General features: G+C 40.8%; 1 long non-coding RNA gene across 1 annotated transcript in view; it reads left to right on the forward strand.

Moving 5' to 3' along the window:
• LOC136144430 (uncharacterized) overlaps nucleotides 1-15,313 on the forward strand; it is a 103,782-nt gene extending 88,469 nt beyond the window's left edge. The window contains exons 2-3 of the long non-coding RNA XR_010658543.1: nucleotides 13,880-14,005; nucleotides 15,255-15,313. This is a non-coding gene — a long non-coding RNA (uncharacterized lncRNA). The remainder of the gene's footprint in view (nucleotides 1-13,879; nucleotides 14,006-15,254) is intronic.
• Nucleotides 15,314-25,785: the final 10,472 nt, after the last annotated feature.

Raw genomic sequence — 25,785 nt, forward strand, 5'->3', positions numbered from 1 at the left:
CAGCTCTTCACATCAGGTGGCCGAAGTATTGGAGTTTCAGCTTCAGCATCAGTCCTTCCAATGAACACCCAGGACTGATCTCCTTTAGGATGGACTGGTTGGATCTCCTTGCAGTCCAAGGGACTCTCAAGAGTCTTCTCCATCACCATAGTTCAAAAGCATCAGTTCTTCGGTGCTCAGCTTTCTTTATAGTTCAACTCTCACATCCATACATGACCACTGGAAAAACCATAGCCTTGACTAGACGGACCTTTGTTGGCAAGCTAATGTCTCTGCTTTTTAATATGCTATCTAGGTTGGTCAAAACTTTCCTTCCAAGGAGTAAGCGTCTTTTAATTTCATGGCTGCAATCACCATCTGCAGTGATTTTGGAGCCCAAAAAAATAAAGTCAGCCACTGTTTCCACTCTTTCCCTATCTATTTGCCTTGAAGTGATTGGACTGGATGTCATGATCTTAGTTTTCTGAATGTTGAGCTTTAAGCCAACTTTCTCACTCTCCTCTTTCACTTTCATCAAGAGGCTCTTTAGTTCTTCACTTTCTGCCATAAGGGTGGCATATCTGCATATCTGAGGTTTTTTATATTTCTCCCGTCAATTTTGATACCAGCCTGTGCTTCCTCCAGCCCAGTGTTTCTCATGATGTACTCTGCATATAAGTTAAATAAGCAGGATGACAATATACAGCCTTGAGGTACTCTTTTTCCTATTGGTACCAGTCTGTTCCATGTCCAGTTCTGACTGTTGCTTCCTGATCTGCATACAGGTTTCTCAAGAGGCAGGTCAGGTGGCCTGGTATTCCCATCTCTTTCAGAATTTTCCACAGTTTATTGTGATCCAAAAGCTTTGACCCAAGAAAAAGAAATTCAAAAAATCAAAATGGCTGTCTGAGGAGGCCTTACAAATAGCCGTGAAAAGAAGGGAAGCGAAAAGCAAAGGAGAAAAGGAAAGATATATGCATTTGAATGCAGAGTTCCAAAGAATAGCAAGAAGAGATAAGAAAGCCTTCCTCAGTGATCAATGCAAAGAAACAGAGGAAATCAATAGAATGGGAAAGATTAGAGAGCTTTTCAAGAAGATTAGAGATACCAAGGGACCATTTCATGCAAAGATGGGCTCAATAAAGGACATAAATGGTATAGACCTAACAGAAGCAGGAGATATTAAGAAGAGGTGGCAAGAATACACAGAAGAACTGTACAAGAAAAATCTTCATGACCAGATAATCACAGTGGTGTGATCACTCACCTAGAGCCAGATATCCTGGAATGTGAAGTCAAGTGGGCCTTAGGAAGCATCACTTTGAACAAAGCTAGTGGAGGTGATGGAATTCCAGTTGAGCTATTTCAAATCCTGAAAGATGATGCTGTGAAAGTGCGGCACTCAACATGCCAACAAATTTGGAAAACTCAGCAGTAGCCACAGGACTGGAAAAGGTCAATTTTCACTCCAGTCCCAGAGATAGGCAGTGCCAAAGAGTGCTCAAACTACTACACAGTTGGACTCATCTCACATGCTAGTAAAGTGATGCTTGAAATTCTCCAAGCCAGGCTTCAGCAATACGTGAACTGTGAACTTCCAAATGTTCAAGCTGGTTTCAGAAAAGGCAGAGGATCAAGAGATCAAATTGCCAACATTCACTGGATCATTGAAAAAGCAAGAGAGTTCCAGAAAAACACCTATTTCTGCTTTATTGACTATGCCAAAGCCTTTGACTGTGTGGAATTCTCAGGATGGTTATATATGGGAGGGAAATTCTATGACTGTCAAAGACGTTTCTCAGTATAGCTGCAAGTACTGAGCAAACGACCAAGTTCAGCTGGTCCAAACCATTCAGGAAGCAAAGCGCTCTAAACTCCACAGGCCAAGGAGAAACCTTTATTTCAGGTCAGCTGAGATGTTAGTGGGAAGAGTGAATGTGGTGTAATCTGTCCAGGATTGAGTTGTGAGCAGAAGACTGGTGGGACAGGAATGAGGGCAGATGTCACCCATCCTGTAAGGGAGACAACCAAAATACTTTCCATTTTTCTCCTAATTTGGTGCCCCACAGTGGTAAGCTTGCTGGCATACATACAGCTAATTCCTCTCAGGGGCCTGATGCGTCCATATACGGTACTTCAGCTGTCAGTAACAAAAGCTTGTTTCTTTTGGGGAGTGAGTGGCGAGTAAGATATATAAGTGTGCCTTCTTAGTTTAGCTTCTCAGCTTTCCAAGAACCGCACCAATCCAGTTCCTTCTGAACCTTTCATTTGTTTGTTGAATCCATTTCTTATTTGGGCAAAACAGCTAAACCATTTCCCAAGGCTGGTTTCTACTCTTGACCACCCTGCCATTGGATGTTCAGTTCTGCCCATGAATTCAGTTTCTTCACGTTCATTTCTTATTTCAGGAAGGTTTTTAAAAAGCACAAGATAAATGATAATTAAATTAAATAGATATATAGGCCAGTAATCTGAGTGATTTAGTTAACATTTTCTGTAACACATAAACCTTAAAAATTGATTCAAGTATAAACAAGATAGACCACTGGCTATGATGAGATTTGAGAGAGTTATGAAAGAAAGTAAAACCAGAGGTCATGGGCTGAAAGGTTTTCATGGTCTAGCTCTTTTAAGCTTTCAAAAAACAGGTGATTCTCTTTAACTAGTAACACTATAGAGAAAAGAATGATTTTATAAAAGCAAGATAATATTTATTTTAATGAAAATAAAGGTATAGGCCAATCTCATTTGTTAAAATGCATAAATAAAATTTCAAGTAAATGACTAGAAAATAAAATTAGAGAGTACTGTGTGTTAGAATAATAATCTGCCATAATTGAGAAAATTTTATTTAGAAAGAAAAGAAAGGATCAATATTAGGGAAGCTAATGAAATAAAACATCATTTGATTGATAAAATGTGAGACAAAAAAGAACCATTTTGAAAAGACATTCAATGTAGTTGTTACCATTACTGACAATTTAAATTGTTGTTGTTCAGTCACTGAGTCACCTCCAACTCTTCATGACCCCATGGACTGCAGCAGTTCAGGCTTCCATGTTGTGCAGTGTCTCCTGGAGTTTGCTCAGATTCATGTCCATCGAGTTGATGATGCCATCCAACTACCTCATCCTCTGCCACCCTCTTCTTTTGTCTTCAAATCTTTCCCACATTAGGGTCTTTTCCAATGAGTTTTTGAAAGCATGTTAGCAGTCTGTTGCTGGATAACAAATTACCCCAAATTAGTATTTAAATCATTAAGCATTTATTATTTCACAAAGTTTTTGTGGGTGAAGAATTCAAGAGCAGCTGAGTTGCATGATTCTGGTTCAAGGGCTTTCATGAGGTTGCACCCACGATCCTGGCCAGGACTGCAATCATCTGAAGTCTAGTGTGAGCCAGAGTCTTTGCCTCTAAGGTGACCACACAGGCCAGCGAGTTAGTGCTGGTGGGATGGGAGGCCTCCACTCCTGACCACTGTAGCGCTACCTGAGAGTCCTCAGCCCATGACAATGGATTCCCTCTGTGATCAGGAAAAAAATCACAAGGCAAAAGTCTCATTGTTTTCTATGAACTAGCCCAGAAGTCAACAAAACATCATTTCTGTAATATCCCTATTGGTTGCACGGATCAGCCTTAGTCAGTGTGGGAAGAGACTGACTGTACAGAGTCTTTAGAGGCTGGCTATCCCAATAGTTTTTTATAAGATAATGTAAATTACATCTATTTTAAGCCATCGACAACATCTAAGTTAAAATGGAAATCCTAGAGAAAGCTGCAATAAAGCTCAGAATAAAACCAAGATTCCTGGTATAATCTTATTATTCAACATGTCATATAGAAGTTTCCCCTAAGGCAACACACAAAACCAACAAATAAATTTATTGAAAGAGAACCTTTTCAAGTATTGGTAAACCATATGAAAATAGAAATAGAAAACTCACTTATGCCAACAATAACCGGTTAGAAGATGCCTTTCACCAGTAACACCAAAAATCAGCAGGCAGCCAACAGTCTCCTAAACAGTGAGCACACTACATTCTCCTGAGAGTGCTGAGCAACCCCTCTCTGCAGAGGAGCACCCTGTTCTCTGATGGGTGGATGTGATGATGAAAACATTACTTGTTTCCAAAACAACTTAAAAGTGTATTGTTTCAATAGGCATCCTGACAAGGTATTTAAAATTGTTTTAATGCTTGGTTAGCAAACAGGGAAAATAGCTAGATTTTGAAAAGATTTTGAAGAGGAAGAGGAAGGCTAAGGAATTTAGCTGGCCAGATACTAAAATACATCTTAGAAATTGAGCTTAATACTGATGCAGAAACAGAGATAAATCAACGTCACAAAATAGGTAGTTTAGGAATAGCCTGACATGTATACATATGTCTAAAATAATTAAATCTTCAGCAGAAAAATCTTCAGTGCAGCTTTATATGTATATAAGAATTCAAAATAACATCCCAAATTGGAGAGGAAATGAGAGGTTTTAAAGATTGTAACACTGGGTTCATTGGTTAGGGATGTGGTGGGAAAACAAGCCAAAATAGGAAACACTGAGTCCTGGGAAAGAAACACTGGGTGGCCAGAAGGTTCGTTCAGGTTTTCTCATACGATGGTATGGAAAAATGTGAACAAACCTTTTGGCCAACTCAATACCTCCATTCTGGGCATTTGATAAGACCAAATATCAAAAAAGGTGACATCTCCACTTTCAAATCTTCCCCAGTTATGACCCATTCTTTAAAATCCTTAGAAAGTGGATATGCCTGGTGTTTTGTTTTCTCCACCATTTCCGTAGCTTCTCCTTATTGGGTAGCTTTAATCTTAATCAGTGTTTCAGGAAAACTCACTTTACTTTCAGATAGGGCCTGATCTCAGGAAATGAGACAAGTTAGTTTAATCTGATCAGTGTCCCTTGTGAAGATTGAGGCCTAGTTCAGCCTTTGAAACTTTCTACCAAGTTTGAATTTATTCAGTCACCGAATTAAAACCTTTTCCTTATTTTGTCTCTATCTTATCCTTCCAAAGCAGTTTTAACGAGAGAGAAGGGTAGGCGCTGGAGAGGTTTTACGTTTCAAGCTTTTTTTTCTTCAATATTTTGAATTCATCTACTGCCAGAAGACTCAGAAAATGTGTGTATATATATAAAGATTGTCTAACCAGAAGAAAATGAGACATGCTGCCAGTGTTGTTAGTAAGACTGGCTGTGATGAAAGAGTTTCTGCGTAGGGCTTTCACTTCCTTCACAGAAACCAGTTCCTCTCACCCTGTGTCAGAGCAGAAGATCATAGCAGATTTTAAAATAAACACCTTTTATACGTGAACCCCAAACAGAAACACTGAGTAACTAGTTTGTGGTTTAGTAATGCTGAGTGAAATTTTCTGTGGTCCCAGCTGCCTGAGCAGCTTATCCAAATCCCATTCCCACTCCAGAATCTGAACTTTGGTTCCCCTTCATTCTCTAAGAATCCTCTCTATCTTCATGTGACATCATAATTACCTAGAAAAAAAGTGGAAGTGTTAGCTGCTCAGTCATGTCAAACTGTTTGTGACCTCATGGACTGTAGCCTACCAGGGTCCTCTGTCCACAGAATTCTCCGGGCAAGAATACTGGAGTGGATTGCCATTCCCTCCTCTAGGGGTCTTCCCGACCTAGGGCTCGAACCCAGGTCTCTTGCAATGCAGGCAGATTCTTTACCATTTGAGCCACCAGGGAAGCCCCACAATCAGCCTAGAGATTTTCTCAAAATTGCAGAGATCTAAGCCCCTGGTATGAAGCTGACAGCTTTCCCCAAGATGTTCTGACATGAATGGACGGTAAAGATCACTGTGCTAAGTCATTGTTTAGTGGAACTCTCCTTGGAATTTATTTTTTTTCTTTAACATGCCACCAGTATCTCTGATTTTAGAATAGTAAATTCAGTGCTTACAGATGTGTGAAATACTTTTTCTTTGACCTGTTACTGAAAGACACTCTCCTATGTTGTTTCTCTGGTATATAATATTCTCATATTCATGAAATTGTTGCCATTTTTGGTAAATGAATTGTTCTTCCCATCATTTATACTTATTCCGAAGCTCAGTACCAAAATGGTGGGTGTTTCTCTGTAATTTATTATGTATCAGGCACATCTAGATACTTCATATATACACTCATTCAATCCCCACAACATCCTATGAGTTAATGAATATTATTATCATCCCTATCTTCAACTAAGAAACTGTGAAGCCACAGAGAAGTAAAGTAATTTACCCAAGGTCACACAGCAGAGTCATATATGAGCCTAAGTTTTCTGGCTCTTATCTAGTGTGTTATTCTGCCTCCCTCTCCTGCTCCATATTTTGTGTTTTTCTTGAATTTTTCTCAAAGCACAGATGCAGCAGACTAAATAGCTTCACTAATGAAGGTAGAATTAAAGTATGTCAGTCTTCTTGATGTGAACAAACTCTAATGTGGCTTGTTCCTCTTTCCGCCATAGGTAGGCAAATTAATTAAGATTAAAATTACATAGATAGAGAAAGAGACTAATTATGAGTTACTTGGGCTTTTGTCAGAGAATAAAAATCCCTCACAGCTTCTAACAGTCTTTCACTGTGGCTAGAAATGACTTTGGTGGCAGAGATTTACACGATGGATAATCTTACCTGCTGTCATTTCAAGCATTGATTTTTTTAAAAAGTATCAGATTATTCTAATCACATATATAGTTTTTTCTCCTTATGTGTAGAGAGGAAAGAAAACAAAGATCAAAACCCAAATAGACATAAAACTCTGCATTGGCCTCTTCACCCATAACTGTTTATTCAGCAGTAGCTCTGCACTGAACATCTCAGTAGGCATCTCCAGGAACACAAGTATGTAGGAAACTTGTCTGACCAGGGATGCTCCAAGCTCTTGATTGATCTGAAGCACTGGTTCCAAGTCTGTAGGAGCACGGTCTCAGTGTCTTGCAGAAAACCATGCGGTGGGGTCACTTAGTGCTGATTCATGGCAGTCCTCTGAGCTGCTTGGTTTTATGGATGGTGAGACAGAATCGAGCACCCTTCTAACGAAGGGCTCGGTGAGGCTTGTGAGAAAAACATGCTGGAACCGAAGCCAGATGACAAGGAAATTCATCCTATTTCTTTCAGGCTGAACCTAAATCTATTCCTATAAATTTTTAACTAAATTGATACCTGCTGCTGCTGCTGCTAAGTCACATCAGTCGTGTCCGACCCCATAGACGGCAGCCCACCAGGCTGCCCCGTCCCTGGGATTCTCCAGGCAAAAATGCTGGAGTGGGTTGCCATTTCCTTCTCCAGTGCATGAAAGTGAAAAGTGAAAGTGAAGTCTCTCAGTCGTGTCTGACTCTTAGCCACCCCATGAACTGTAGCCTACCAGGCTTTTCCGTCCATGGGATTCTCCAGGGAAGAATACTGGAGTGGATTGCCATTGCCTACTCCAAATTGATACCTAAAGATCGGCAATCCTGTCTGTACTCTTCTTTAGAAATGAGAAACCTTATCAGTTGTTAATGGAAATTGTTTGCACTTAATTATTTTAGTACAATTATATTTATTAAATTATCTTTACTCCAATGGCTATACCTGTTGGATGTGTGTTAGTTGCTCAGTTATGTCTGGTTCTTTGTGACCCCCTGACTGTAGCCCACCAGGCTTCTCTGTTCATGGGACTCTCCAGGCAAGAATACTGGAGTGGGTTGTCATTTCCTTCTCCAGGGGATCTTCCCGACCCAGGGATCAAACCTGGGTCTCCCACACTGCAGTCAAATTCTTTACAGTCTAAGCCACCAGGGAAGCCTTTTGGAGACCCTGTGATTTAGGTAATTCATCAGACAGTGGTCACCAAGTTGCAAGTGTGATTGCTAAAGAGAAAGCTCATCCTGAGACTTTGCTCAGTGTAAAACACAGAAGTCTGCAGCCAGTGTCTCCATGAGATTTTTCTTTCATTCATTCATTCAGGATTTGTTCTATGAGACTTGGTGTGCAGAATGCATTGTCAAATTTTCCTTTCTCTTGCCTTTCCCTTTGTACTGTTTGCATTTATGAACAGTTTCGTGTAAGTAAATTATGTCAATTTTTCCTGCGAATGAGAAACTGTGGTGTTTCTTAATCACTCTTAAATAAGGACTAAAACTATGGCCTGAGTTATAAGACCATAAAGTGAAAAATAACCTTTTAGAAACTTACTATATACAGAATAATGAGTGAATGTTTCATACTTTTTTTTATAAGTGACCCCCATAAACCCACTTAAATCAACATGGAAAATGCTTCCCTGAACTTATGATTAATGTTGCAGTTATCTCTGGAGACGGAGATGCCAGTGATGAATAAAACAGACAGCAAAGTCGTATTTATTTTTAAGTTCTGGCATCTTAGCATTTCCAAATGCTGAAATTAATCTGAGGATTAATGATGGATAAGGTTGTGAGGCAGTTTTAGCCTGCACATTTTGCAGGATAGAATTAAAGAGAGGAACTAATCTCCAGAATGGGAGAAAGGAGTCAGAGACAGGGCTACCATAAATTCACTGAGGCCTGTGTACTTAATGGGTAGAGTCACCCCGCGTCTGGGGCTTCCTTGCCACTGACCTGGATTTATGGGCTTTATTGGAGTTTCACAGTTGGAGCATAAATTATGTCACAATCACTTAGACAATACCTGTTAGGCACTCTGTATTCATTCCTCCAACTTCAAACATCCCTGCACACCCACAGTGGCTGCCACTAGTGCTGTTGCCCCAGAGCCAGTTTGGATCAGGCCACCTGCTGTCACGTGTCATCCTCGTCTCAAGAAAATCACACAGATAAAAACAATAGCAGATTTCTGTCTTCCCCTTCCCTGTGGAAGGTCTGTCATGCCTGAGTCCAGTAGGAAATTGGTTGGCTCTTCAAGGTGATAAGTATGTAGGAGCATGAAGGTTATGAGAGATGAGAAGAAAATCGCTTTAAAGGTGTTCCTGTTATCAAGCTGGATAAAGATATCTCTCAAACCACAGGAATTTTGAAATACACTTTCATTACAGAATGTTGGGCTTCTCAGGTGGCACAGAGTTAAAGAGTCCACTTTCCAATGCGGGAGATGCAGGAGACACAGGTTCACTTTCTGGATCAGAAAGAACCCCTGGAATAGGAAACGGCAACCCACTGCAGTATTTTTGCCTGGAAATTCCATGGACAGGAGACTGGCAGCCTACAGTCCTTGGGGTTGCAGAAGAGGAAACCTGCAGGGTGTGGAGGGAGGGCTAGTCTAGAGAAAATGTAGGCCATGTTTCACGTTTTGACAACCATGAAATATCCATAAGATGTGCAAGCATTCCCTGGAGTCTCTGAAATTACTGGGGAAAGGACTCATACAAAGGCCGTTCTTCCTGTTGTCATGTACAGCAGTGACTCCGTAAACGTCAGTTCGATATCAAAGTGAAGGATCCCTTCCAGCACCTGGGAACAACAGTATTAAATGTTGGTAATGATGTGGCATAAGGGGAATGCTTATACCTACCAGTGGGTGTGTAAATTGGTCTGACCATTTTGGTAAACAGTTCCAGATTATTTGATAAAGTTGTGTGCACAGATTCTCTAGAACCCAGCAGTTCCACACCTGATGTACACCCTGTGGTAATACATACAAGCCAAGAACAGGTGCCAGGATGTTCATGGCATTATCGCTAGGGTGAACCTTAGACAGGAAACAGCCCTGATATCATTCAGCACCAGACTGGATAAAGAAAGAGTGTGATCAGCAACAAAATGCTGTACTGTAGTAAAAATGAATTACTACAACATGTAACACTTGTGAGTGTGATACATCTCACAGATACACTCCTGAGTGAAAGAAGTCAGACACAAAAGAATGCACATTATAAGATTCAATTTTTATAAAATTAAAAACCAGCAAAACTAAATTATGTTAGCAGAGGTCAAGATCTTTGGGAAGGAGAGGAGGGGTGGTAAGTGGGGAGAACATAAGAGATTGGCTGTGTTCTAGGTCTTGGTGAGGACACAGGCTTTTCTTTTGTGATAATGCATTAAAATGCTGGTTTACATTTTGTGCATTTTCTCTGTGTGTTTTAGTTCAATAAAGGGTTAAGAAATTGTAGAATACAAGCTTATACAGAACAGCATGATTTTATGCATGTTCTCAGTTTTGATCATGAATGTAGCCCACTTTTCCTCATTTGTCTTTTGTAGTAGCAGAAGGAAGTTCACTCAAAGGGACAAGAAGGAAAGCTTATTTTTCACCCAAATGAGGGTCATATGTCAGAAATGGAAACATGGAAAATAAACACCGCAATCTATGGTGGCTTTTAAAAGTTGAAATCAGACATAATCAGGAAATTTGGTGAGATCCCATTGCAAAGGAAGCTATCTGGTTTCCCCTGGTTTTCTTTTAAGGGTGTTGTGTTTCCTGGTAAGTTTGATTTTTACTATTCAAGTTTTGAAAACATGAAACTGGGTCTCTGGGAAACAGAGCAAACAACCGAAATGAGAGGCCCAGGCAGCTTCCTCCTCTACCTGCCTGCCAGCAACATGTAATTTTGCTAAGGAAAAATGAATAATGTCAACTTGGATATGAAACTAATTAAAGGCCCTTCTAAAAATTCAGGATAGATTTCCTCTCTTCCCTGTCTGGAGAAGCACCAGCAAACACGGTTGTCAGAAACCTCCAAGAGTGGGAAATCAACAGCCACCGGCCCATGGGGCTAGAATATTTGAAGGCAGGAAACTGAAACCAGCAGTTCTGTTGTCATGGCCAGATGAAGCCTTCAGAGGATACCGGGGATAAGGAGGGGATAGAATTGTAAGTGGTCCTCAGGCAGCCATAATGTTAATAAATGGAGTCACTTTCCCCACCTACGTCTTGGTCTGTAGATGTGAAAGTCCCTGCCCTAAACATTGAAATGGCAATGACGATGAAATGGAAAGAAAGGGCAGTTTTAAGATGCCCCAGAATTTGGAGTCAGCGTGTAGACAGTGACTGTGTGAGTTCACTGCTAATGGGGCCAGCAGTTAAATGGGAAGCAGTTGAGTGCTCTGGAGTGAAATGTATTTAGGTTTTCATTGAGTTTTCAACCTTCCTCTGCTATTTAGGTGTGTGACCTTGGTAACTTAATCTTTCCAAGCCTTGATTTCTTCATCTGTAAAATTGACATAGTAGTACCTACCTGATAGGGTAATTGTTGTTGTTCAGTCGCTAAATCATGTCCAGCTCTTTGTGACCCCATGGACTGCAGCATGCCAGGCTTCCCTATCCTTACTATCTCTTGGAGCTTGCTCAAACTCATTGAGTCAGTGATGCTATCCAACCATCTCATAATCTGCCGCCCCCTTCTCCTGCCCTCAAGTATCAGGGTCTTTTCCAGTGAGTTAGCTCTTCACATCAGGTGACCAAAGTATTGGAGCTTCAGCGTCAGTCCTTCCAATGAATATTCAGGACTGATTTCCTTTAGGATTGACTGGCTTGTTCTCCTTGCTGTTCAAGGGAGTCTTAAGAGTCTTCTCCAGCACCACAATTCAAAAGCACCAATTCTTTGGCACTCAGCCTTCTTTCTGGTCCAACTCTCACATCTGTATGTGACTACTGGAAAAAACATAGCTTTGTCTCTACAGACCTTTGGGTAAATGAGAAATGAGAATTAAACATGTGGACTGTTTAAAGCACTCAGTGCAGGTGTATGTTACCTGTGTGCCAGGTCAGGCAATGTGTTGCAGACACCATTAGTCTAAAAGCAGACACTGTCAGCACAGAAGTGTAAGCTCCCAGCCCTGCAGTCACTTTGTAGTCATTCTGTTCATCTCATAAGCAGAGGATTCAGTGAACAAAAGCAGTGGGCTCCTTTAAGAAGAAACATCAATGAGAAGCAGAGGCATATTTGTAGAGGCAAGGGGGACAGCATGCAGAGCTTAGGCCAGTAAATCTCTGTGGTATCTCATTTATTTCTCAGAAAAGGGAGGAAGAACTAAGAAGAGTGGGTGGCAGGGTGTCAGAGTGAGCAGTGGCATCAGCAAAAGTCTACTGACCAGAAGAGCCCTTTGCTAACTTGTCTGAAATAAATTATTTCAGAACTCACACAGCAGCCCCGGTGGAGATTCTTGTGAGGCTTCCATGCCCCAGAGGAAGAAGAGAAGTGCCAGGCTGCGTGGAAAAGCAGTATTGGAAAGGCAGACAAGCTTCCCTTTGTACCTGATACCTGTTGCTTTGCTGTGCTTTAGGGGTCCATCCGTACTTAAATGGTGTGGAGACTTGAGCTGCAGGAACTTGAAAGAGGCCAGGTGGTGAAAACAAGAGTTGCTCCACTTCTGTATGCTGTTAGGAGTATTAACAAGTCATTATGTAACCGTTAATTATCAAAAATGTTAGAGAAGAGAAAACAAGAGCCATATGGCATCCAGTCATGGACTGAACGTGAATGTGATTTTTTTTTTTTGGGCCAGATTTGCATCTAGCCGGTTGTTTGAGGATGAATATGATTATGCAGCTTTCCTAGGTGGCCCGAATGGTAAAGAACCTGCCTGCCGATGCAGGAGATGAAGAGACTCGGGTTCAATCTCTGGGTTGGGAAGATCCCCTGGAGGAGGAAATGGCAACTCACTCCAGTATCTTCCCCTGAAGAATCCCATGGACAGAGGAGCCTTGTGGCCTGCAATCCAGGGGGTCACAAAAGAGTCGGACACGACTGAAGCGACTTAGCATGCATGATTACACAGACACCTGGTTCAGGAGGTGAAGGGAGAACCGCAGATCTGAACTAGAGCTCGCTCCTGCATCCTTTGAGCAGCTATTCTCAAAGTGTGGTCCCCGGACCAGCATCAGCGGCATCCCTGGATACAACTGAAGTACAGATTCTCAGGGTCCCCTCCACATCTACTGAATTAGGAGCTATGGGGATCTTTGAGAAAGCCTTCCTGAGATTCTGATGTGTGCCCTCTTTTGAGAACCACAAGCTTAGAAGATATGTGAGCAGCAGAGCATGGTAGCTACAATATGAGCTCTTGAGCAGACTGCCTGGGCTCAAACCTATCTCAGGTTCTGTGGGTGAATCTGGCTAGGGACTCCAACTTACAAGTATCAGTTTCTTCATTTATAAAACGGGGATGGTAGCCACATAAGTTTGCTGTGAGTTAATTCATGTTTAATGTAGTGCCTGCTATAGATGATTGATAAATATAATAAATATTAACTATGATTTTCACTGGTGCACTATAATCAGACTTCCACTAATATAAATTGCTCATAGTCACACAGTGTCCATTGAACTGTAGGTTTGTTCAGACCCCGAGGTAGAAACAGCACTGGTAGAGTCTGTCCCTTAACTGGAGCATTTAGCAAATTTACATTTAAAGTAATCACCAAGATTTTGGAGCTAAAGTTTCTGTCTTACTTTGTACATTCGACATATTTGTTGTTTTTTTTTTCCTTTTTTTCTAAGCTGCTTTTTATTTTATTTTTGTCATTTAAATATTTACTGGTTTAGAAGTCTTGTCTGTTTCTATTTGTTTAGTTGCTACCCTGGAAATTACATGTGTATTTAGCTTACTGACTTCTAAAGTTACTTACTGCATTTACCCTTCTACAAAATGTGGTGACTTGAGCAGGCTTTATATCCACTTGGGCTTCCCTGTTGGCTCAGACAGTTAAGAATCCAGCTGCAAGCCAGAAGACTTGGTTTGCTCTCTGGGTTAGGAAGATCTCCTGGAGAAGGTAACCCACTCCATTATTCTGGCCTGGAGAATCCCATGGACAGAGGAGCCTGGTGGGCTACAGTCCCTGGGGTTACAGAGAGTCGGACACGACTGAGCAACTAGCACACTTTTAACGCTGTCTCCACTTAACCTTTTGCAATATCTGTGTGGTTGCTTTTGGTTATTCACTGCCCTCTCTTTATTGGACCCCTTAGTAAAAGCCTCTTCCGGATGATGCTTCTTGGAGATGAGATGTATTTCTCCTGCTGCAGTGTCATAAGACTTGGCCATGTGACCTGCTTTGACCAAGGGAATTTGTGCCCCATCTAAGTATGGAAACGGTAAGAGCCAACATTGGTTCAGCCTTTGCTTGATTCCCTTTGCCAGTCAGGCTCTGCTCTTACACCTTGGATCCCAGAATGAAGAAGACACGTAGAATGAAGAGCTGCACCGTAACTGTCCCATCACTGACATACAAACTCAGTGAAAAGGAAACCCTTGTTTTTATAAACCACCAAGACTTCAAGGTTGTCAACAAAATATCACTTGGCCAAGGAAGTGGCAGACTTGTTCTGCAAAGGGCCAAATAGTAAATACTTTAGGTGTCTCAGACCACATACACTCTCTGGCACATGTACTTATTTCTTTTCTTTTTTTTTTTTTTTTGGTTTGTTGTTAATAACTCTTTAAAAATGTAAAAGCCCAGTCTTAACTCAGGGACCATACAGAAGCATACTGTGGGCCTCCTTTTAGTTTGCTAGTCACTAACTTATTAAAAGACCCTTACTCCTTGGAAGGAAAGTTATGACCAACCTAGAGAGCAGATTAAAAAGCAGAGATGTTACTTTGCCAACAAAGGTCCATCTAGTCAAGGCTATGGTTTTTCCAGTGGTCATGTATGGATGTGAGAGTTGGACTCTCACAAAGAAAGCTGAGCGCCAAAGAATTGATGCTTTTGAACTGTGGTGTTGGAGAAGACTCTTGAGAGTCCCTTGGACTGCAAGGAGATCCAACCAGTCCATCCTAAAGGAGATAAGTCCTGGGTGTTCATTGGTAGGACTGATGTTGAAGCTGAAACTCCAATCCTTTAGCTACCTGACATGAAGAGCTGACTCATTTGAAAAGACCCTGGTGCTGGGAAAGATTGAGGGCAGAAGGAGAAGGGGACAACAGAGGATCAGATGGTTGGATGGCATCACTGATTCTATGGACATGAGTTTTAGTAAGCTCCGGGAGTTGGTGATGGACAGGGAGGCCTGGAGTGCTGCAGTTCATGAGGTCGCAGAGTTGGACATGACAGAGCGACTGAACTGAACTGAACTGAACTTATGCAGTTGTGATCCATGACAGCCCTCAGACAGCATTTTTATGTGAGAGACCACAGATAGATGAGTATTAGGCTTTATGTAGGGACATGAGTATTTAGACAATAATCACGGTCATTAGGATAAGATTTCTCCGAGTGCTGTACAAAGGGGTACTCCTCTCCCAGCAAATGTTGTTGCCATCATGTATTATTTGCTGTTTTTCTTCTAGTTTCTTTGGGGTAAAGCTATTGACTTAAGCTCTTCTTTTTTTTTTTAAATGCAGATGTTTACAACCAAGAACTTCCCTCCAAGCACTGCTTTCACTGATTCCCATAAGTTCTGGTAAGTTGTGTTTTGTTTTTATTTGTCTCACAGTATTTTCTAATACCCCTGGTGATTTATTCTTTGGCCCACTGGTTGTTTAAGATTATGTTATTTAATTTCCAAGTGTTTGTGAGTTTTCTGGTTTTTATATAGCTTTGTTTTTACCTAGCTTTGTTCCATTGTGGTTAGAGAAGACACTGAGTGAGTTTTTAAATTTATCGAGACTCAATTTATGACTTAACATACCATCTGTGCTGGAATATATCCCTTGTGAACTTGAGAAGAATGTGTATTCTGCTATTATTGGGTGTTGGAGTTGATCGAGTAGTGTTATTCAGGCCCTCTGTTTCCTTACTAATCTGTATAGAAGCTCTGTACCTTATTAACAGTGGTAATACATTACTGTAAGTCTGTTTCTTCCTTCACCTTTGCCAGACTTTGCTTTATGTACTGTGGAGCTCTACTGTTTGGTGTGCACATGTTTGTAATTATTATATTATCTTGATAAATTGACCCTCTTAGGATAAAAGGGCCTCATTCCTGCTCCCCACATGGCCCCCAGTTGCATCACAGGGGACTGGACAGTGGTGAGCATATTCATTCTCTCCTCGGCCTTCCCTGACACTAGCCCTGTGCAGTGGAGGGGTGGGGGGTATAGGAGGGAACTTTGTTACTTCCAGGTAGAGGTGGAATTCCAGTCTCCCCGAAGTGGTTCCCACTGACATCGTGGGGCTTTGGGGCCTTTATTACCATCCAGTGAGGCTGGAAGTCCCAGCTCCCTGTTGAGTGTTCCCTGACAACACCTCTTTGTAGCCCGGCAAGAACAGGAGCCTAAATTCCCCACTCAGCCTTTGCTACTGTGGGTAGGAGAGGGAAACAGTAGTTTCTGTGGTGTTAGGCTGGAGTAGAGCAGTTATTATCTGACAGGTTTTTGATCTTGTTAGGCTGCCTGTGTCCTGATCCTTTGGCAGGAGAGCGGGCTTTTGTTGGAATTTTTTCTTCTTGTCTGAAGTCATTGGTGTTTCTGGGGTGCCAGCTTCATTAACTCCAAGTCTAGAATATATGAGGCAAAGAGGAAACCCATGAAGCGTACCTCTATTTCATTCCAGTGGTCCCTAGTTCCCTAGCTGGCCTGCCTCCTCTCTCCACCTCTCAGAGTCGTCTTCTGTTTGGTTTCATATATACTGTGGAAGGTTCTAGCTGCACTTAGGGAGAGGAATAGCGCAAAGTACATCTATTCTATCTGCCCTGAGCAGAGCTATAATCTCATTTTTTACATGTAAATCACAGACCGTCTGGAGTTTGTCTTTGTCAGTAGTTAATAGGTACTCAATTTTAGTTGTTTTCCAGGTGGCCATCTATTCAAACAAAAGCCACGTTTGAGAAGTTGGTATTTTCCTCATTGATTCAAGATAATATGTTCTGGGCTTTCTGTTCTAAATGTTGGGTAATTATAATATTTATGATTGGCTTTTTATTTGGTAGAGACAACCTCTTTAATTTCTTTTCTACATGAAACTTAGAATCCACCTCACTAGCTCTGGAAAAACACCCATTGCTGCTTTTGTATACATAGATTTAGGGAGACTTGAGATATTTTGATAATGAATCCTCCTTATTTTTTTATCACCTTTAATGAAGAAAGATTTTTTTTTTCTATTTAATCTATTTCCTCATCTGACACTTTCTGTTTCAACCCTAACCTGTTCAGGTTTTGTGTCCCAGTCCCAGATATTTTTTCTTTCAATTTTTGTTGACTCTGAGGAGAGTACTGACCTTGTGGGCATAGGTTGAGAGACCTTGGGTCTATTTTTTGTTCTGTAGGAGAGTTGTGTTTATTTTTGTTTAAAATTCAGACTTTATTTTTAAGGTAAATGTTTGTTATTCACATTAAATTATGAAAGATTTTCCTATTTTAAAGCCTAATTTGTATTTTAAAAAGTTACTTTGAAATCTTAGGTGCTTGTTGTTCAAATAGCTATTAATCAACTGAGAGATAACTCTTTGAAGGCAGAGTCTGCGTGTCATTCACTGCTTTCTCTGCAGTTTGGCACACGTCTGAAAATTCCATAAATATTCAAGAAATTGAATCAAATACTAATAATTTTATAAAGTAAATGATGTATCTGTGTAGAGACTGACCATCCACAGAGATGGGGGAGAGAGAAACCATTTCCCGCAGGGGTTTTTGTGCTGAAATGCTTTACCAACATGGAAGAGTTTGAGCTCTGCTTTAAGGAATTTTAAAGAATAAATTATAGAGGCAGAGGCAAAGAGGAAGCTAATTTCATTTGGATGTAGTGTGAGCAGAAGTATAGACACAGAAAAGCACCAGGTATTTTGGAATCATTAGTAGTCAGGAATAGAGGGCTTATGAAGACAAGTCGTTGAAAGTAAAGCTGAAACTGCATATCGTGGCTGACTAGGGAATTATACTTTATTCTGTGTTCAAGAGGGAGCCATTGTAGACTTTTAATATGTGCTCCTTCAATATGTAAACAACCATAGTAACTTTATTCCTTGTGTGAGTAGAGATACTTCGCCCTATTCATCTGGCTCTTACTTTGAGACCAGTTTTTATCTCATGACACTACTAGTATTTTTAAAAAACAGTGTGGTTTTTTAATCTACTTGGATCCCATTATGAATAATGTCCTATGAAAGCAAAATAATTTATTATTATAAAACTTGAAAAACCCATCCTCATGAATAGAGAGATACAAAACATACTAAAGGCAGAAGAAAATGTGTTTAATATCATGTCCTAAAAATGGTGAATTATTAAAGTCATGATCTTTTCTGAAGATTAAACTACCTTCTCTACTCTATTTACAACATTTTTTAAAAGACAGGCATACATATTGGGAGATTAAAATCTTGGACTCTTCCTCTGACTATCTGGGTCCAAACCCCATCTCTGTCAACTAATCAGCCATTTAAAGTTAAGTAAGTTATTTACACTCTAAGCAGTTTATTCATCTAAGAGAATGTAGTAATTGTATTTGTTTTCTATTGCTGTATAACAAATTGCAGTAAACTTAGGAACTTAAAATACTTTTTTTTTTTTATTGCAGTGAAATACGTATAAAATTTACCATCTTAATCATTTTTATTAAGTAGAAGCTTAATGCTTCTTAAGCTCTTTAATAAGCTTCTGTTAACCAGCGTATGTGAACTAATGTAAAAAGAGCTTCACTCTGGGCAGTCATATGGTAAACAACAGAGACATGCCAAAATAACAGGAAGCCCATAGAAAATTTTGACAGTTTGCATTTTGCAGTATATTCAACATCATGCCTGATAGTGAACTGTTGTGTTCCTAGGTATGAGATAAAGTACACAAGATGAAGCTGAGTTTTTGATTACTGATTTGATCTTAATGAAGGAAATGCTGGTGATCAACAGATAGTGGCCTCCCTGAGTAATCTGATCAATCACTGTGTATTTGAGTGAATAGCATTAGGACAGGAAGACTTACCCCTGGTTTTTTTACAGTGTTGTTCCATCTAAAAATGTTTTCCTTGATTCGTGTAGACCTTGGGTTAAAGTCTCCAAGGAAACCTAAGTGCTGCAGTGAATTACATTTATGTTTAAGTGTATGTTTCCCAGGTGTTAAGTTGCTGTATGTTAATTGTTTACATTGTTCTTTACACCCGAAAGGATAAATCCACTCTCTCATCTGTCAAAAAGAACGTCATGTGGAAATAAAATGCAAATACAGAGTTCTGATTTCATCAGAACATTTTGACCTCCTTATGTCTGTGTGAATACATATTTACTAGTCTGTCAATTTCACTGTCCCTGGAAGCTGGGTCTAAACCTGCTGTCTTAGCTATGGGCTGAGTCTTTCTTATTTTTTTAGCTGAGGGAAAATGCATGTATATAAAATCTGTGGATACTTACTGTTTATGACAGGCTACTATCTGTTCTCCCAGGTTAATTCTCCTTTTTTCCCATAGTGATTCGTCTTAAACTGGGTTCATGGCTGTGTATCTAGAGACTACATTTCTCAGTTTCTCTTACTGTTGGATGTAGCAGTGAATACGTTATATGGGGCTAGTTTCTCACTGATGAATTCTTTAAGTAGGCGGTTTTCTCATCCTTGGAGTACAAAGGGTGGAGAGGACTTAATGGACATTTCATCCCAGATCATGTGTTCAGCCTCTGTTAAACTAATGTGAGATTATACCATAGTCTCACAGTACCTGAGAAAATTTTCGCAGTATTTTCTCATACTACCTGAGAAAATATTTTAGATTGTGAAATGTAAGGGAAAGCAAGATACACTTTTCCTTTGTCTCTTACTAAAAAGTAAATCACTTGCCCTCCATATCCCAGGGATTGAGACAGGAACAAGGCAGTGACCCAACTCCCTTAGATGAACAAGATCAGTACCCTTGGGGAATGGTGGTCCAGTAAGACGAAAATAGTGATTTGGTGTCTGAATGACTGTGTGGAACATGGGCAGCCCAATAACTAAAGGCTTTGAAGGATACTCAGTTCAGTCACTCAGTTGTGTCCAACTCTTTGCAACCCTATGGACTGCAGCATGCCAGGGCTCCCAGTCCATCACCAACTAAGGAGTTTACTCAGGCAGTGATTTTGGAGCCCCCAAAATATAAAGTCTGCTATTGTATCCACTTTTTCCCCATCTATCTGCCATGAAGTGATGGGATCGGATGCCATGATCTTTGTTTTCTGAAGGTTGAGCTTTAAGCCAACTTTTTCACTCTCCTCTTTCACTTTCATCAAGAGGCTCTTTAGTTCTTTGCTTTCTGTCATAAAGGAAATGTTCTCTGCATATCTGAGGTTATGGATATTTCTCCTGGCAATCTTGATTCCAGCTTGCGCTTCATCCAGCCCAGCGTTTCCCATTATGTCTTCTGCATGTAAGTTAAATAAGCAGGCTGACAATATATAGCTTTGACGTACTCCTTTTCCTATTTGGCACCAGTCTGTTGTTCCATGTCCAGTTCTAACTGTTGCTTCCTGACCTGCGTACAGATTTCTCAAGAGGCAGGTCAGGTGGTCTGGTATTCCCATCTCTTTCAGAATTTTCCACATTTTTTTGCGATCCACATAGTCAAAGGCTTTGGCATAGTCAATAAAGCAGAAATAGATGTTTTTCTGAAACTCTCTTGCTTTTTAAATGATCCAGAGGATGTTGGCAATTTGATCTCTGGTTCCTCTGCCTTTCCTAAAACCAGCTTGAACATCTGGAACTTCACGGTTCACGTATTGCTGAAGCCTGGCTTGGAGAATTTTGAGCATTACTTTACTGGTGTGTGAGATGAATGCAATTGTGTGGTAGTTTGAGCATTCTTTGGCATTGCCTTTCTTGTGGATTGGAATGAGAACTGACCATTTCCAGTCCTGTGGCCACTAATGAGTTTTCCAAATTTGCTGGCGTGTTGAGTAAACCACTTTCACAGCATCATCTTTTAGGATTTTAAATAGCTCAACTGGAATTCCATCACCCTAGCTTTGTTCATAGTAATGCTTCCTAAGGCCCACTTGACTTCACATTCCAGGTTGTCTGGCTCTAGGTGAGTGATCACACCATTGTGGTTATCTGGGTCATCAAGATCTTTTTTGTACAGTTCTTCTATGTGTTCTTGCCACCTCTTCTTAATAACTTCTGCTTTTGTTAGGTCCATACCATTTCTGTCCTTTATTGAGCCCATTTTTGCATGAAATGTTCCTATGGTAGTTCTAATTTTCTTTAAGAGATCTCTAGTCTTTCCCATTCTATTGTTTTCCTCTATTTCTTTGCACTGATCACTGAGGAAGGCTTTCTTATCTCTCCTTGCTATTCTTTGAAACTCTGCATTCAAATGGATTTATCTTTCCTTTTCTCCTTTGTTCTTTGCTTCTCTTCTTTTCACAGCTGTTTGTAAGGCCTCCTCAGACAGCCCTTTTGCCTTTTTGCATTTCTTTTTCTTGGGAATGGTCTTGATACCTGTCTCCTGTACAGTGTCACGAACCTCCTTCCATAGTTCACCAGGCACTCTGTCTATCAGATCTAGTCCCTTAAATCTATTTCTCACTTCCACTGTATCATTCAGTTCAGTTCAGATCAGTTGCTCAGTTGTGTCCGACTCTTTGCAACCCCGTGAATCGCAGCACGCCAGGCCTCCCTGTCCATCACCAACTCCCAGAGTCTACTCAAACTCATGTCCATCGAGTCGGTGATGCCATCCAGCCATCTCATCCTCTGTCGTCCCCTTCTCCTCCTGCCCCCAATCCCTCCCAGCATCAGGGTCTTTTCCAGTGAGTCAACTCTTAGCATGAGGTGGCCAAAGTATTGGGGTTTCAATGAACACCTAGGACTGATCTCCTCTAGGATGGACTGGTTGTATCTCCTTGCAGTCCAAGGGACTCTCAAGAGTCTTCTTCAACACCACAGTTCAAAAGCATCAATTTCTCGGCACTCAGCTTTCTTTATAGTCCAACTCTCACATCCATACATGACCACTGGAAAAACCATAGCCTTGACTAGACAGACCTTTGTTGGCAAAGTAATGTCTCTGCTTTTTAATATGCTATCTAGGTTGGTCATAACCTTCCTTCCAAGGAGTAAACATCTTTTAATTTCATGGCTGTAATCACCATCTGCAGTGATTTTGGACCAAAAAAATAAAGTCTGACACTGTTTCCACTGTTTCCCATCTATTTCCCATGAAGTGATTGGACCAGATGCCATGATCTTAGTTTTCTGAATGTTGAGCTTTAAGCCAACTTTTTCACTCTCCTCTTTCACTTTCATCAGGAGGCTTTTAAGTTCCTCTTCACTTTCTGCCATAAGGGTGGTGTCATATGCATATCTGAGGTTATTGATATTTCTCCTGGCGTATAATCATTAGGGATTTGGTTTAGGTCATACCTGAATGGTCTAGTGGTTTTCCCTACTTTCTTTAAGTCTGAATTTGACAATAAGGACTTCATGATCTGAGCCGTCAGATCCTGGTCAGTTGGCTCCTGGTCTTGTTTTTGCTGACTTCATAGAGCTTCTCCATCTTTGGCTGAATATAATCAGAATATAATCAGTCTGATTTCAGTGTTGACCATCTGGTGATGTCCATGTGTAGAGTCTTCTCTTGTGTTGTTGGAAGAGGGTGTTTGCTATGACCAGTGCATTCTCTTGGCAAAACTCTATTAGCCTTTGCCCTGTTTCATTCCGTACTCCAAGACCAAATTTTTCTGTTACTCCAGGTGTTTCTTGATTTCCTACTTTTGCATTCCAGTCCCCTATAATGAAAAGGACATCTTTTTTGGGTGTTAGTTCTAGAAAGTCTTATAGGTCTTCATAGAACCGTTCAACTTCAGTTTCTTCAGCATTACCTCAAATATGCAGATGACACCACCCTTATGACAGAAAATGAAGAAGAACTAAAGAGTAACGATTCTTCAGCATTACCTTAATTACTGTGATATTGAATGATTTATCTTGGAAATGAGCAGAGATTATTCTCTTGTTATTGAGATTGCATCCAAGTACTGCATTTTGGACTCTTGTTGACTATGATGACTACTTCACTTCTTCTAAGGAATTCTTGCCCACAGTAGTAGATATAATTGTCATCTGAGTTAGATTCACCCAATCTAGTCCATTTTAATTCGATGATTCCTAAAATGTCGACGTTCACTCTTGCCATATCCTGTTTGACCACTTCCAATTTGCCTTGATTCATGGACCTAACATTACAGGTTCCTATGCAATATTGCTCTTTATAGCACTGGACCTTGCTTCCATCATGAGTCACATCCAGAACTGAGTGTTGTTTTGCTTTGGCTCCCTCTCTTCATTCTTTCTGGAATTATTTCTCCACTGATCTCTAGTAGCTTATTGGACACCTACTGACCTGGAGAGTTCATCTTTCAGTGTCCTATCTTTTTGTCTTTTCATACTGTTCATGGGGTTTTCAAGGCAAGAATACTGAAGTAGTTTGCCTTTCCCTTCTCCAGTGGACCACATTTTGTCATCCACATTTGAGGAACATTTGATGACATTTGTCAAACACATTTGACAGATACTAGTGTTCACTATTTGCACATCCATACACACACAATAGCATATGAAGGGGCTTCATCCTGCCCATGGCTCATGACCATCATAGGCAATGTGGAAAATCTTCTCTTACTTGGCCACCTAGAACTCTCCACTCACGCACTGAATGATCACCTGACTGTAACCATAGTCGTTTGCTTCTGTGTTGCTGTGTCTGTTGTCAGGACCACTTGTGTCAATGAATGATTCAGTGTTAAGGTGCAGCCATTCTTCATTCATCAGACCCCTTGCAGAATCTAAAACCTTGGTGGGGGCAGGGGGAGAGGTGACTTATAAAGTGATTTGTTCTCTTAACAACTGGTTTTAGCAGCATACATGAGGAACAGGGTAAGGAGTTGGGGTAGAGCAATTGGCCCATGAGGGAAGAATATAACTGACACTGTTTAGAACTGCCATGGTCTGTGTTAGCCAAGTCACTTCAGTTGTGTCCAACTCTTTGTGACTCCATGGACTGTAGCCTGCCAGGCTCCTCTGTCCATTGAATTCTCCAGGCAAGAATGCTGGAGTGGGTTGCCATTCCCTTCTCCAGGGATCTTCCCGACCCAGGACTCAAACCTGCATCTCTTAATGTCTCCTGCATTGGCAGTCAGATTCTTTACCACTCTTGCCACCTGATAATTAAAAGGCAAACCTCTATCAGTTTCAATATTGTTTTAAAATTCTCTGTAGTTGATTATCTCTGTTCCTGCCAGTAGCCTGCTCCCACTACATATACTCATCTGATTATCGCTAGATTTTACACAACTGGTTTTCAGAAAAGCTCAAATCCCTGGAACGATAAGATTAACTTGTAGTAGCATTTGATAAAAACAAACTAAGAGAAACTAGTAAACTGTTCCCTGCAGACGCCTTCAGCAGACATTGCCACTGTCAGTGCCCATATCCCTTCACCATTGTTTTGATTTGCTCAGCTGTTATGATAAAATACTATAGACTAGGTAACTTGAACAATGTACATATGTTTTCTCTCTGTTTCCGGGGTTGGAAGTCTGAGATTTGAGTGCCGGTGTGAACAGGTTCTAGTGAGAGCTCTCTTCCTGGCTTGTAGGCAGACATCTTGCCAGGCCTGGCGTTCTGTTGCTTCTTCTAAGGACACTAATCTCATGACAGCCCCACCCTCACAACCTTATCTGACCCCAATCACCTCCCAAAGGGTCCATCACATTGGGGTGAGGGCTTCAACATATAAATTGAGGCTGGGGAGGCATACAGTTCAGTCCATGTTGTTGTTCAGTCATTAAGTTGTGTCTGCCTCTTTGCAACCCCATGGACTGCAGAACGCCAAGCTTCCCTGTCCTTCACTGTTTCCCAGAGTGTCAATGTTGCCATCCAACCAGTTCATTCTCTGTTGCCCCCTTCTCCTCCTGCCCTCAATCTTTTCCAGCATCAAGGTCTTTTCCATACTAGGCTCTTTGCATCAGGTGGCCAAAGTTTTGGAAATTCAGCTTCAGCATCAGTCCTTCCAATGAATATTCAGGCTTGATTTCCTTTAGGATTAACTGGTTTCATCTCCTTGCAGTCCAAGGGACTCTCAAGAGCCTTCTCCAGCACCACAGTTTGAAAGCATTAATTCTTCTGCGCCCAGCCTTCCTTATGGTCCAGTTCTCACATCTGTACATGACTACTGGAAAAACCATAGCTTTGACTATACAGACCTTTGTCAGCAAAGTGATGTATCTGCTTTTTAATACTCTGTCTACGTTTGTCATAGCTTTCCTTCCAAAGAGCAAACATCTTTTAATCTCATAGCTGCAGTCACCATTAGCAGTGATTTTGGAGCCCAAGAAAACAAAGTCTGTCACTGCTTCCACTTTTTACCCATCTATTTGCCATGAAGTGATGGGATCAGATGCCATGATCTTCATTTTTTGAGTGTTGAGTTTTAGGCCAGCTTTTTTACTCACCTCTTTCACTTTCATCAGAGACTTTATTTCCTCTTCACTTTCTGCCATTAAGGTGGTATCATCTGCATATCTGAGATTATTGATAATTCCTTCTTGCAATTTTGATTCCAGCCCTTGATTGACCCAGCCTGGCATTTCATATAATAGCAGGTAAATCTATGCCTGTCATCATTCCTGATTTGACTCTTAGAGCACAGTATCTAAGTGGTAAACACTTAGATGATCTTCCTAATAATTGTCTTAGACGTATTTTAGCTCAGTGTCTGGCACACAGTAGGCCCTCAATCAGTATTTCTGAATGACTCGAGTGACTAATGAGCTGTCATCCAATAATACTTGACATGAATAAATAATATCCCTATGGTGGAATAGTTTCCATCTTGTCGCAATCTTTTAAATGCCATTTTCACTATGTCTCATGTGATTTCTTTGCATTTCTATAGTGTGGTCTACCTCCTTGCAGAATGTGGTCTATAAACCAGTACCATCACATCACTTGGAAAATTGTTAGAAATGTA

This window comes from Muntiacus reevesi, chromosome 11 (assembly GCF_963930625.1).
Source record: "Muntiacus reevesi chromosome 11, mMunRee1.1, whole genome shotgun sequence".
In the NCBI taxonomy this organism is placed as follows: domain Eukaryota; kingdom Metazoa; phylum Chordata; class Mammalia; order Artiodactyla; family Cervidae; genus Muntiacus; species Muntiacus reevesi.